General features: G+C 35.7%; 1 protein-coding gene across 9 annotated transcripts in view; it reads right to left on the bottom strand.

Moving 5' to 3' along the window:
• Positions 1-15,000, bottom strand: part of LOC145259106 (protocadherin beta-11-like) — a 1,732,684-nt gene that overhangs the window by 404,828 nt on the left and 1,312,856 nt on the right. Inside the window, exon 1 of one of the 9 annotated variants that reach the window (XM_080116764.1) lies at positions 2,406-2,548. The exons of the other annotated variants lie outside the window; for them this stretch is intronic. The gene's annotated coding sequence lies outside the window, so the exon portion shown is untranslated. Of the gene's footprint in view, positions 1-2,405; positions 2,549-15,000 lie in introns of those variants that run through there. 9 annotated transcript variants of the gene reach the window in all.

Genomic DNA, 15,000 nt, shown 5'->3' with positions numbered 1-15,000 from the left:
ACAAAATAGATTTTCAAAACTAGGTATAATAATAAATTTGGCCTGAGAAAACGTGACTGAGAAGTCACTTGTTAGATCTTTGTGTAGTCGAATGACGTAAGCACAAATGATTAGTTTTAATATATAGAAGCAAGTAAGTTAGTTTTTTTTTACATGGGATTCACCACTTATCAAGGCCCGAAGGCCACTCAGGGATAAGGGTTATTGCGTGTACAGTAATCAATGAGATAGTATTGTAGTAATTATTAGTATTGGGTGGTTAGATAGAGTGTCTTACTTAAGGAGGCGGTTTGTCAGGAGTTTGTTTATTTTGGACTTGAAGACGTCCAAGTTTTAGTCAGTTGGGAAACAGGCAAACGGCAGAGAGTTCCACTGGCGTGCAGTTCTAAGAAAGAAGCTTTGCTCATGGAATCTACGTTTGGATTTAGGCACAGATAAAGAGTGGGGAATATTATTGACAGAAGTTGAAAGAAGGGAGTTGAAGAGGAGACATCAGATAGTCCAGACGGGACTTAGAATTCGGGAGAAGAGTTAGTCTTACTTATTACGCGAGGAAGTGGTGTATTTCACGATAAACAAAATGTGAAGAGTGTTGTAATCTCTAAAGTGATCCAGAGAATAAATGTTGTTATATATAAATATAACTATTGTGTCATGTTGTCTTTGAATAAGCAGGTATGTGTTTATTTGTCGTTTAAAATGAACTGTTTTAAATGTACTGTCCACAACCGCTGAACATACCATCATCATTCGACATCTTAAAATGTATTATATAGACCGTTATTATATCCACTCTGTTCGTCATTCATCAAATAACTCGTCTCCCTCTCGTCGTTATGTACAAACATTCATTTGTACAAGTAATTGTCTCTCCCTTTCGTAAACATATTGTCAATTCGTTATTTTCATGGCAAGTGCTCGTCTGAGCTCCAATCTATGGTCGCTCTCACAAAACTTTCACAGAAAACACTCGTCTAGTTGAAAACACTATCAATAATTTTACCCACACTTTATCCGCACCAAAACATACGTAGATTCCATGAAAAAGCTTCTTTCTTTGAACTGCACGCCTGTGGAACCCTATCCCGTTTGCTTGTCTTCCAGCTGACTACAATTTGGTAGTCTTCAAGTCCAACGTAAACAAATTCTTAATGGACCGTCACCTTAAGTAATCATATTTATCTCATTTCCACTACAAACGATTACTATGATATTGTCACATTGACTGCGTTACACTCAATAACCTCAATCCTCGAGTGGCCTCTGCGCCTTGATAAGTGGTTACTCCTATGTAAAATTAAATACGTTCACGTAATCGTTTCGTGTAAGCAGCATAACACAAGTAATACGTTTATAAGATTTGGCCCGCCACCGACAACGCCTGCATAATTTGGTACAACCATTACAAACATACAGAACATATACATGCGTACATAAACCCTTTACGTACACACATTCCGACAATATAACACTTGGTCGAAAATGTAGGACCAATTAGATTTGAGATTCTTTTTTTTTTTTAATCCAGTCTAAGAGGAAGAGACTAATGGTAGATGCACAAGTCCAGCTGTGGCAACAATTTTCCCTACATGTTAAACTGTGGCTTTGTAAGGATATGTGATGCTTACTCTGATGTGAGTAATTTTCTAGCACGGTAGCGGGAGCCCACATTTCTAAAACGTTATTCTTTGGCATTGGTAATCTTTTTTGTTCTAAACATGATTGACCCCAGTTACCAAATTTTAGCATCGATTTCAGGAGAAAAACAAAAAGCAGGAATAATATTACCCCATATCTTTTTCAGGTGCATCATTCTGGACTGGATAATCTTTATGGAAAACTCACGAGTTAGCATGGAATTTCAAATTGGACTTAAAGAATCAGCTTATATGTTAGACCTTGTAATTAATTAAATACAATATACAAACCATCTATTATATTAATGTCTGTGTATGTATGTATGTATGTATGCATGTATGTATGCATAGATGTATGTATGTATGTATGTATGTATGTATGTATACAACATAATCACATTGACACACCGATTCTCATCAGATCACCGAAGTTAAGCAACGTTGAGCCTGGTTAGTACCAGATGGGTGACCATTTGGGAATTCTAGACGTTGTATGTGCTCTCCACTTATCTCGGCATTGTTTCCAGTTTTTTTTTTACACAGTGATCACCACTTATCAAGGCCCGGAAGCCACTCAGGGATAAGGGTTATGAACCTCCACTTGCCATTGCTATTTAACACGCCGAATATGGGGAGGTGTGGTTGAGGATTGCGCAACACTTGCTACAAAAACTCCATGCGCAATCACCCTTACAGTGGATATCCATAATCTGTCAAAACTAAAGGAAGCTACCCTGCATATAGGCAACAAGCAATAAAGTTGCTTACCCCGAAGGCCGAGTGGCAAGGTCTGGAAAGATGGACCTCTTAGGTAATATCTAGGTAGCGTACCTTAGCCGATAGGTACTGTGCCAGTTCCTGGCCTCACACCTGTCGGGCTGATTGTCAAGAAGGGATTCTTAACTGGTACTTTTTACCCAGGTCTCAAAGCAACCGAAGCGCAAGGCGACCAACACTGTATCCTTAAAAGAAAAATAAATAAATAAAGGGTATGTATGTATGCTAAAAGTCAAAAGTTGTAAAACAAACAAGAATTAAATACAATATAGAAACCACCTAATATATAAATGTCAGTTGTCTGTGTATATGTATGTATGTATGTATGTCCAGCTAAAAGTAAAAAACTACAAAACAAACGGCAAAAATTTGCAGGAATATTTTTAGATAAGGATAAAGATAATTTGGACGACTCTTTTCATCTTGAGTATTATTTTCACAACGTTTCGATTGATGCAATCTCCGGCCATCTTCAAGTGTACATTGTTGAACTCGGAAATCAGGGCTGATAGAACGAGAACATGCAACCACCATGGATTAAATAAAAGGTTCTGTTCAGAAAATTCTGACAGAAAATTCTTGAGTTCGACAGTACACACCCGAAGAAGGTTAGAGGTTACATCGGCCGAAACGTTGTGCGAATAACACTTAAGGTGTCAGCAGTAGTCCGAATAATCCAAACAATACAGATTTGTTAAGTTTTCGCTTAAAAGTTGATTTTAAATATTTTCGAAGCTGTTCTTTGGAATTAGCGAATTTTGTTGTGTTAAGTATTTTCTCTTTGTTAGCAGAAGGAAGGGAGGTGGCGTTGGTTAAGTGAATAACGACACAGGCGATTGTGCAGTATAGCTAACCTAGGCAAATAGTGGTGAAAAAACCCCAAAACAAAACAAAAAACAAAACAAACAAACAAGTACACAACAAATGATTGTTACTAAAGGATATAAAAATTTGATATTCTGCCGCTTAATCTAAAACTTTTTAAATCTATTTGTAAGTTTTGTCATTTCAAAATGTGTACTGTTGCTTTGTGATTCCCGAGTTCGACACCTGAAGAAGCTCAGAGGTTACAACGACCGAAACGTTGTGAAAATAACATGCAAGGTGTGAATAATAGTCTAAAGAATCCAAATATATGAGATTGCTGCCGCTGCCGCTGCCGCTGCTGATGTCGCTGTTGCTGCTGCTAATGATGATGATGATAATACTGCTGCTTATGATGATGATGATGATGATGATGATGATGATCACCTGAATTCACAATTTGCTAGTGGACTCATGGCATAGTGGATAAAGTACTTGGTAAAATTCAGTTGCGACACTCTTCTGGGGGTTGAAGTTTCAATTCTCAATTGCAAATTAAGTTTTCTACCAGATCATGACTGATACAACGAGAATATGCTACCCCGATGGACTAAATAAAGAGTACCACTGTGCAGATAGAAAAGATTACAGAGTTCTCCATGACACACCTGAAGACGTTCGGAGGTTACATCAACGGAAACATTGTGAAAATAGCACTCAAGATGAGAACCGTAGTCCGAAGAATCCCAATAAATCCGAATAATCAATCCTCATCTCAAAAATTCAGAACCGTAAAATCACTTCAGTACAGAACCGAATCAATACGACTCAAATGTTGTGAGAAAAATAGTCAAATACAATCCGAATAACTAATATGTGTCGCAACGGATAAAGTCTAAAACTACAGTTCTAAGTGCCATTCTTTTTGCAAGTTAGAGGTTCAATCATCAGTGCACGCGATACTAAGAATACAACTGAAAATTATTTAAGATTTCTACTCGGCCATGGCTGACGGAACAAGAGTGTGCTACTCCAGTGGATAAAATAAAGGATTATGTTCGAAATTCTGTCCCAAACTCTGAGTTCGACAAAAGGATTCCCGAGTTCAACAAGATACACTTGGAGAAGGTCAGAGATTATATCGGCCGAAACGTTATAAAAAAAAATAACACTAAACAGTAGCTCGATGAATCTAAATAATCAAAATCGTATTTGTTAATAATGCGCCAAGTTTTAAAACAATTCGTGAATAGAGATAATCTTGATTGGAATTCTCTGTTCCTGCAGAATCCCAGGATTATTCTAAAGAGTCCATCTTGTGATTCTGACTACAGAAGATCGATATTATTTCTAGTCTTTCTTACTGCAAGGGAACGGTAATAAGGACCGGCTGTAGAATTTATCACACCTAAACCCATTCCGACTCCTTCTCACCAATTCTTTTTTTTTTTTTTTAATCTGAGAAGAGAGAATGGTTGAATATGCCTTGGTCTAAGAGGAGGAATAAAACCATTAAATGGAATCTTTAAAATAAGCAAAAAAAAAAAATGAATACTAACAGAATTTTGGGTTCCCTGGAGAAATTAATCTTAAAACAAAATGGCCGACGAAAAAGAATATCTAAGATCGTCATGAGCCCGCCCACGGGTTTTCTGAATTTCATGTCTAAGTTAACAATTAATATTTTGTTTTGTGCTTTAAAGAAACCGATTTCATATGTAAATTGGTTATGTATTTTATATCAACGTTTATTTGATATTAATGTTTAATATTTTAGTTTTATGTTTTATAAAAACAAATAAATAAATAAGGAACCCATCTTAAATGTAAATTGGTTATATATTCGATATTGACATTTTTTAGTTTCATGTTACATCATATTACACTAAAATAAACGAATAAAAAAGAAGCAGATGTTATATGTAAATATGTTATGCATTTTATATTAACATAAAAGCCACCGCTTATCAAGGCCTAAAATCCACTCGAAGATAGCAGTTAATGAATGTAAGGTGATAGTGTCGCAATCGTTAATGGTGTAAATTGGGTAGAATTTGATTATTTATGGGGACGGCTCAACAAGAATTTGTTTACATTGGATTTGAATGCTACCATGTTGTATTCAACTGGGAAGCAGGCCAGCGGAACAGTGTTCCACAGGCGAGCAGTTCTAGGAAAGAAGCTTTGTTCATGGAATCTCCGTTTAGATTTAGGCACAGATAGAACGTGGGGGAAATCGTATATAGTGGTTGTAGCTAGTTGAGTACTTTTTGTGAAAGTTTGGCTAGGGAGGACCATAGATTGGAGTTCAGTCGAGCACGTGCTATGAAAATAACAATAGAGCAGAGAGAGGCTCGCAATGTCTCTTCTGTGGTAAAGAGGTTGCAAGGAAGAGAAAGGGCATCACCTACTATTTTTTAAAGCCAATTTTGAACTCTATCAAGGATAGGGCGCGTCGACCAGCTCCTGCCCAGATGTTGTAACAGTACTCCATTTTTAGGTGTATCTGGCTCTTATACAGATAGAGGATTGCATCAGCAGTAAGATACCTATTGGAGCGATACATTCTTCCAGTGATCTTGGCAACAGATCTGATGTATGTGTTCTATTACAGATGAAGAGTGAAGATCAGACTCGGAAGCTTGTAATGACATGGCTCTTTCCCAAGACGAGAGCCATCCATTTCAATTGAGTCGTGATGTGGGTCAGGGCATTTATGATAAAAGGAGATGTTGAACTCACTACACGAGTTCGTAGTGTAATTCGAATATTGTCGGTAGCTGAATACTTGATGCTTCGCCAGGGCTATCAACTGTATTTTTTTTTTATCGTGACGCCATCACTAGACGGGGTGCCTACCACGGCTTAAGAGAGTCCCAGCTACCTTCGAGAGAAGGATAGTCCTTCTGTTTCTCAACCTGGTATTTTACCTGGCGGTACATACAGCGCCTTGCCTTCCCAAATAGTCACCCATCTGGTAATGGCCAAGCTCAACGTTGCTTAATTTCGGTCATCTAACAAGAACCGGCGTATCAACGTGATTGTGCTGTATATTCAGAGATCAGAGGAGAGAAAATCAAAGGGAATTAGGTCATGTAGAACCTTTGAAGTATTGCTATAGTGTCGTCTGCATTAATGTCTACAAATGATCTAAGAATGTGTTTTGTGAGATCATTGATGAATATCAGGAGCAGAATTGGTTCCAAGATCGAACCTTGAGGGACGCCAGCATTAATACTATGAGTTTCCGATTTCTGCCCATCAACGACTACTCTTATAAGCCTATCAGAGAGAAGGGATTTAATAATTGAAAAGCGATTTCCAGTTATTCCATAGCTGGTTATCTTGTGTAGTAGACCTTTATCTCATACTCTATCAAAAGCCTTTGATATATCAAGAGTTATTGCTCTAGAAACGAAGCCCGCGTTGAGAGATTCGTCATTTTAAAGCCAAATTTCAGGAATTTGGCATATTTAGAAGCAGATTGGCTTTCAAACCTGTATTTGGCCTTTTTCAGAGCGGAACATACAGAACAAGTAGGGTAGGAACACGCAGAATATTATATGCATTAACTTATGGTTAAAATATGAAAATAAAACACAATGTTTTTAATCATAGACATCTCCAAAGTCTCTCAGTGCCCGCGATGGAATCGTTAGTAAAAAAATGCACAATACTGTCTACAATCCAACAATTTTGGTTATAAATAATCTCTAGCCTATTCCTAATATGTCCATTAAATTTCAGTTATGGATGCCCAGTAGTCTTTGTTTTATTGATAATCAAAAATTGTATCTATGGACAGCAGTATATCATTCAAACACGGTAGTGTTTGAATATATGGTTAAGTGTTAGTTTTATTCATTTAAAACTGCTTTAACCCTTCACTCATTTTTTACAGTTCATAAGTCAACTTCTTAGCAATATTTTGAAATAAAAATTTTCAATTTTCGTTCATTAAAACAAAAGTTATAATAAAATTACTGGTGTTCAAAAGTCCTCAGAATTAGTAAAGAATCGTAATAGACGGTTTCTTTTGATTGGCTGTTGGCTACCATAGCAACGTTTTCATCGTTAACACCTTCAAAAATTATTGCAGAAACGTCGCTTTCATGCCATTTATTTGGGTTATATAGAAAAAGTTAACAAAAGTAATGCTCTTTTCTGTGCTAGAACTGATAATATTTTGCTTACGACGTCGGTCGTTAATTCCGTTTTTTTTTTTCATTTTTTGTCCTTTCTTTCTGTTTATTAACTTAATTACGTCTTTTATTTGATTTTTTTATTTAGCCAATTTAAGAAGTTGGTAATAATTTTTTTTTATGGATTGTTCACAATGCGTATGATATTGAACACAAAAAAAATGTTATTTCAAAGCAAAGCCTGGAATAATCATGGATCACATAGAAAAATGCGAGCATGAAAAGTAATATGGTTAAAATAAAACTCAGAAAAGTAAAAGGAATAGTTGTTAAAACTGGAAAAGAAAAAGGCAAGATATTCTATAAAAAAATATAATAAATTTATAACTCTATTCTATTAAAAAATACAATAAATTAAGAATTTATATATAATATTAGTTTGAATTCTTAAACAATTGCAAATTTATATTTTATGCTAAATTGAATTTTTAAAACAATTTGCGATTTTATATATAATGTTAAATTGAATTTTTAAAACAAATTGCAAATTTATATATAATGTTTATTGAATTTTTAAAACAATATACGATTTTATATATAATGTTAAATTGAATTTTTAAAACAATTTGCCAATTTATATATAATGTTTATTGAATTTTTAAAACAATTTACGATATTATATATAATGTTAAATTGAATTTTTAAAACAATTTGCGATTTTATATATAATGGTAAATTGAATTTTTAAAACAATTTGCAAAGGTTACCGAAAAAGGTGGTGAATACTGGAAATTTGGAGAGACTTGTTGTCAGCCAGACTCCAGAGAACGCCATAAATCCTTCTGAAAGAGAATTCTTTTACGATGGCCAGTATGAAAAATCCTAGTGTATAAAATTATTATTATTATTATTATTATTATTATTATTATTATTATTATTATTATTATTATTATTAATAATAATAATATTATTATAATAATAATAATAATAATAATGATGATGATGATGATGATGATAATAATCATCATCATCATCATCATCATCATCATCATCATCATCATCTCTCATTCAAACTTCCTGGCTTAACGGTCCTGGATATGAACTTAAACTATATCCGATGGCGAGGCCCCAGCTTGCGGGATTTGGGGAGTGTAGAGCCACTCTTTAATTGCCATTGCTCCCAGGTCCACTCTGATCCGGAGTAGTAGTATCTGTTAGGGTCCCAACTATGGGTTAAATAGAAACCGACTTTGAAAAAAAATATACTCTATTAAAAAATTTTCTTCAAAATCACTGGATTCGGCATTAATTAACCCAAAAAGGGTTGATATGCCGTAAAACAAAACCAACCAACCAACAAACATTCTGGCTTAATATCCACAGGCAACATTGGAACAAATATATTAGAGGCATTTCCAAGTTTGCTATAAAGAAAGTGGGGGTTTTCTACCGTGCTAGAAAACTGCTCCCACCTGACTATTTCGTGGAACTCTATGAAGTAACTCTTCGTCCATGCATGGAGTATCGTTGCTACATCCGGGCTGATGGATTTACCACCAGTCTTTTCGACAGTCTTCAAAGAAGAGCCCCGAATCAAATATGTTCCGCACTATCAACCAACCTCCAACCCCGGTCCCATCGCCGCAATGTGGCACACTTCTGCCTGTTTTACTAGTACTTTAATTGAAACTCATAGCACTTGTACCCCTTCGACGACCCCCCCATTAACTCGACAAGCGTAAAACACACGTAACATGTGGCCGCAGTCGAGATTGAAGTCACTACACGAGTTTGTAGTGTACCTATTTACTATGCCTCCCCACGGGACAGAGTTAGACACCAGGATCGTTTTTTAACGTGGAGAAAAGGTACAAAAATAAAAATTGTCTCAGTCGTGAAGGGTTTCTCCTCCACCGAAAGAGAACAAGAAATAGAAGTGCAGCATCTGAAGAACAGATGGTATTTATTTGCTCCCCCACCGAGCAAATTAGGCACAAGGCCGATTTTTAATGTGAGGAGTGAAGGGAGGGGGAAGGGGAAAAGGGGACCAGCTCCCGAGAGGTGGGAAATGGGAGCTGGTTAAAGGTCAGGCATGTGGGGTTGCCCCCACATCTGGTCTTTGCTAGTCATAGCTAGTCATAGCCAGTCATAGCTTGCAGCATCTGAAGAACAGATACTACACTTTGATCTTGTCCCGAGTTTGTAGTGTAATTCAAATCTTATCCGTAGCTGAATACTTGATGTTTCGCTAGGGCTATAAAGAGTATTTTTATCGTGACGCCATGACTAGATAGTTTGCCTACCACGGTTTAAGAGAGACCCATACACCCTTGAGAGAAGGATAGACCGCGCCAATTTCCCAACCTGGCATTTTATTCGCGGTACATACAGCGCCTTGCCTTCTCAAATGGTCATCCATCTAGTACTGGTCAGGCTCGACGTTGCTTAACTTCGGTGATCTGGCGTGAACCGGTGTGTCAACGTAATTGTGCCGTGTGATTTTAGTGTCTGACAAGCAGCAACATCCCACCTAGAGGTTCCTAAATGCAGGAATGCGTTCTATTCTATTTTTTTTCTTTCTCTAACTTCTAGATTTTGTAATTTCCTTCTTGTTTCCTGTTTTCATCACTGTATAGGCATACAGAAATTTAAACTTAATGCGCGCGGACATTTTCTTTCTCAACTTCAAACATAGTGTTTTTGCACACATGGTCCTTAAAGGGTGTGAAAATGGTATTATTTGACGTGGATAAGAAAGAGTAAGAGAATAATAAAAGAAGAAGAAGACGGAGAAAAGATGTAGAACAGTCATTCCCAACGTTGGGCGCATGCCCCACCGGTGGGGCATAACAATATTTTGGTGGGGCATGGGCAGAACGTGCACCCTTGGGCTCACTATACCAAAGACTATAGGGCAATTTGAGAATGAGATATTTTTTTCATTATTATTATTATTATTATTATTATTATTATTATTATTATTATTATTATAATAATAATAATAATATTAACCGTGAATTGTTTCATAGTGAATCTTTGTATTAAGGGGAGCGTCCGGCCGTGTATGTGTGTGCGATATATATATATATATATATATATATATATATATATATATATATATATATATATATAGGGGAGGCAAAAGTAGGGGGAAAATTATTCAGAGATCACGTATACGTACAACTATATGTAATAAGACACTTATATTAAAGAAAATTAAATGTTATTTATCAACGCAAGTGCTCAAACCGTTTTCTTTCTGGATTTACATAGCTTTGAAGTCTGCCTCTTACGCTTCGACAAACATTTTCTACCTTGGGCTCACCCTGTATATACACATAATTATATACATTCATATATATATATATATATGCAAGTAGTAATGGTAGTTCTGCTACTACTATTACTACTACTACTACTGCTGCTGCTTCTGTACGCATGTGTGTGTATATATATGCACGTAGTAGTAGTAGTAGTAGTAGTAGTAGTTTCTCTTTCATTGATGCCATGTTCTTTGGAACCTTTTAAGCTTACTTCACTGAATAACAGAGGGATTTTTAATAACAAAACTTAAATATCACAAAGAGGAGGCATCAGGATTTTAGAAATGCCTAGGTGGGGCATGCCCCAAAATAGGTTGGGAACCGCCGATGTAGACGATAAGAAAGTAGAAGATGACGATCAATAAGATGTAGATAAAGAAAAAGATAAAGAAAAAGATGTAGACGAAACGGAAGAAGAAGATGACGCTGAAGAAGATGAAAAAGATGCAGATAAAGAAAAAGAGGAAGAAACAGATGTAGACGAAAAGAAAGTAGAAGATGACGCTGAAGAAGATGTAGAAGATGCAGATAAAGAAAAAGATGAAGAAAAAGATGTACACAAAATGGAAGTAGAAGATTACGAAAAAGATGTAGAAGAAGATGAAGGCGAGGAGGATGAAACAGATGTAGATGAAAAGGAAGAAGATAAAATGATGATGAAGACATAGATGATGAATAAGATGATGATTCAGATGAAAAAGAAGGTGATGTGGAAGATGATGAAAATGGAGAAGATGAAAAGTAAATAAAGATGAAAAAGAAGGTAATGAAGAAGATGACAAAGAAGACGAAGAAGAAGAAGACAAAGACGATGAAAAAAGATGTACAAGAAGACGAAGAAGAATGTGAAAAAAAGATGAAGAAGGAGATGAAGCAGTAGACGAAGAAGATAAAAAAGATGAAGAAAAAGATGAAACAGACGAAGAAGATGAAAAAGGTATAGAAGAAGATGAAGAAGAAAATAATGAAGATGAAGATGAAAAAAGATATAGAAGGAGAAAGAGATGATGAAGATGAAGAAGAAAGATGAAAATGTTGAAGAAGAAGTAGAAGACGATGATGAAGATGAAGAAGAAGATGAGGATGAAAATGTAAAAAATGATGAAGAAGATAATTAAGAGGAAACTAAAAGAAAAGTTTTGTTGTCATTGAAAGCCACGATGGCCGACATTTTGTAAAATTCTTGGTCGATTTTTTCTCCATTTTTCCAACCTTGCTCTCCCGAGTGATCTTGAAGGGGAAAGTGAGATCGAAATGGAGAACGGCAGAAATTAATTGTCTACATTCAGAGAAGCAGATACGGTAATTATTTCTTCATTCTGTCAAGAAACTTGTGATTACGAAATCTATTTAAAATAGGTTTTTGCTTCGAAAGATTCAGACTTGGTTTTATTGTTTTTGCTTTCTTCTCTCTCCTCGTAATGCACGCAATTATACATGGCGCTGGGAAGATGAAATTGATAAAAGAAAGAGTGGGTTGAAACTAAATTAAGACGAGAAAACTCATATATATATATATATATATATATATATATATATATATATATATATATATATATAATGCAACTTTGTGTATGTGTGAGTCCGTTCCTTATAGACTCCGAAACGGCTGAACAGATTTTCTATAAAATGTACAGAACTTTAATGTATAAGTCTGGGAATGATCTTAGTTAAGTTTTGTCTCAGAATACTCTCGATAATTACCGATAATCGATAATCGAAACCGTTATTTTAATTTATCTATCATCAGTAAAGCCATTTTTCCATGTCGTCGCTTAGCAACAATGATAGAACAACGGGCCGTGAAAATTCTACTGTGTGTAAGTTGATAGCGTGTTTTTTTAATTTTTTATTTTTTTTGCATGGCGTTGTCTATAGGTTCAAACTCCGCACGTAAATTTCTTAATTTCTTTTTCATTAACTGCAAAGAATGTTGTATAAAATAATTTATTAAAAGAAACAGTAGGTTATCTAGAGTGCAAGTTAAGTTATAAGAATTGAAAATTTAAGTGATTTTTTTTGCATGCTGTGGCATGTACGTTCAAACCCTGCAAGTAAATTTCTGAATTTTTTTTTTCGTTAACTGGAAAGAAGTTTATATAAAATAATTTTTAAAAGAAACAGTAGGTATTGGACTAAGTTACTGCGTGGAAACATGCGAAGCTTCCTCCCGGGCGATTTCACAGATTTTGATGACAATAAAAATATAAGAGTATGAAATATTCTTGATCATCATTCAATCTCGGGCAACATCGGTTCTCCCTGCTAGTATATATATATATATATATATATATATATATATATATATGTGTGTGTGTGTGTGTGTGTGTGTGTGTATCGCACTCCGATATTTTTATTCTCATTGAAATCGGTGAAGTTGCCCATTTCCCAATTTAATCGGTTGAATATCTGATCTAGTTAGGGGATCCATCTGGAGGAAGCTTCACGTGCCTCCCCATAATAACTTAGTCCACAATACATTGTAGTCTACACTGCACTGTAGAGAACCTACTGTTGATTTTATAAAATTCTTTATATATAATTAATTGAATGAAAGTTTTAAAATGAATTGAATTCCTATATAATAAAGTTTTCAAATACAAAAAGGTCAAGTACCATGGTTCAACGGTCGAAACAGAAACATTAATTTCGTACGCACCCCTGTTATATCAAAGAAACTACTGTTGATTTTATGTGCATGGCCTTAATGCTTCTGCTTCTAATGGCTTGAATTTAAATTTAAAATGGAAAAGTCAAGTATCATGATGCAACTGTGCTTTAAATAAAAACATTAATTTCGAATGTGCCTCTGTCATATCAAAGAACAACTGTTAATTTCATACGTCGGTTTTTCGGCTTGTGCGGTAAGAAAACTTCTCAAATGCACTTGTGATGTTAGGCTGTGTAAGATGTTAACTTTGGTCAAAATCGCCTATTCCTTCTTTCATTGGATTAGTTCGATTATCGATTATCGTTACTTATCGAAGACATTCCGATACAGAACCTATCTAACGCAACTGCCAGACGCATGACAAATTTTATCAAAGTCAACCAGCCGTTTTACAGTTCATCGGGAACAAACTCACACATAGACAAACACAAAGTTCCGTTTATGAAATAGTAGACAGACAGATAGATAGATAGATAGATGACCAACCACCTAAATACCTCTTTCTAATACCCCATCTCCTGACCCATCTAAGTAATACTCCATCTCCTGACTCAACCATCTAAGTATCTTTCTAACACCCCATCTCCTGACCCATCTAAGTCACTACTTCTTTCTAATACCCCATCTTCTGACTTAACCATTTTTAATTTTTTTTATATTTCTCGCTATACTTATTCGACCATACTCCGACCCATTGAGATGCTGCATTAAATTCCAGGATACATGTCTAATAAAACTCCTTATATATGAACCACGTGTCGTGTCATTCTTGCTTTGTGTTCGAATCGTTTAAGGTCGAATGAGAATTACCCACGTGTTGTAGTAATTGTTCTAATGCACTCACCTCCAAAAGTCTGTTCTGTTTGCTGTCAACACACAGGGGCTGGGAGAGGAAGAAGAGGGAGAAGAAGCAGTAGACGTGGTTGGTTTTATGGGAAAGAAGGTGAGAATAACAGCGAGAATTTCAGAGATTTGAGAGGAATAAAAGACCGAACTCGGACGGATAGGCGATTGTGCTTTTGCTCAAGCAAAGAAAACGGTGAGAGGAGAGAAAAGTCCATCTCTTAAAAAAGTTCCGGCTCAAAGTGAGAAAGAAAGTGAGGCTGTTTTCAAGCTATATCAGCGTACAGATGGCAGGGTTCTGTAGCAGAGGACAGGTCATCCTTTGGTGTAACGTTGGACCGATATGTTCCCCCCGGTAACGACATCATCGAACGATAGCGTAGAAGTGTCAAAAGGATTGCTGCCAGGAAACGGTGTAGAATACCAGAGGCAGTATATTGGTACAATGTTACGCCAAAGGAGGACTAGTCCTCTGTTAAATTAATTAAAGACAACGTGTCATTTCACGTCGCGACTCAGCGTCCGACGTATTCCTTTTTCTTTTCTTTATTTTGTGTTACGAGTAGTGTAAGTTGAAGGCACTTACTATAACTATATAGTCAAAGATTCTAACCAGGGAAGAACCAGCCCGAACTTAGCCTCTTCCAGCTTGCTTTGATTATATTTTATTTATTTTTTTTTTTACAACAAAATAACCCACTACTTGTAGTAATAATGAAATATTTATTTATTTCAAACTACCAGTAAAACTAAAATCTATATATCACCCTTCCATGAATGTGTTTTTTTACATTGAGTAAATA

The sequence above is a fragment of the Euprymna scolopes genome, chromosome 34, assembly GCF_053919585.1.
Source record: "Euprymna scolopes isolate OS-2025 chromosome 34, ASM5391958v1, whole genome shotgun sequence".
In the NCBI taxonomy this organism is placed as follows: Eukaryota; Metazoa; Mollusca; class Cephalopoda; order Sepiida; family Sepiolidae; genus Euprymna; species Euprymna scolopes.
This window is presented reverse-complemented; position numbering and strand designations above follow the sequence as displayed.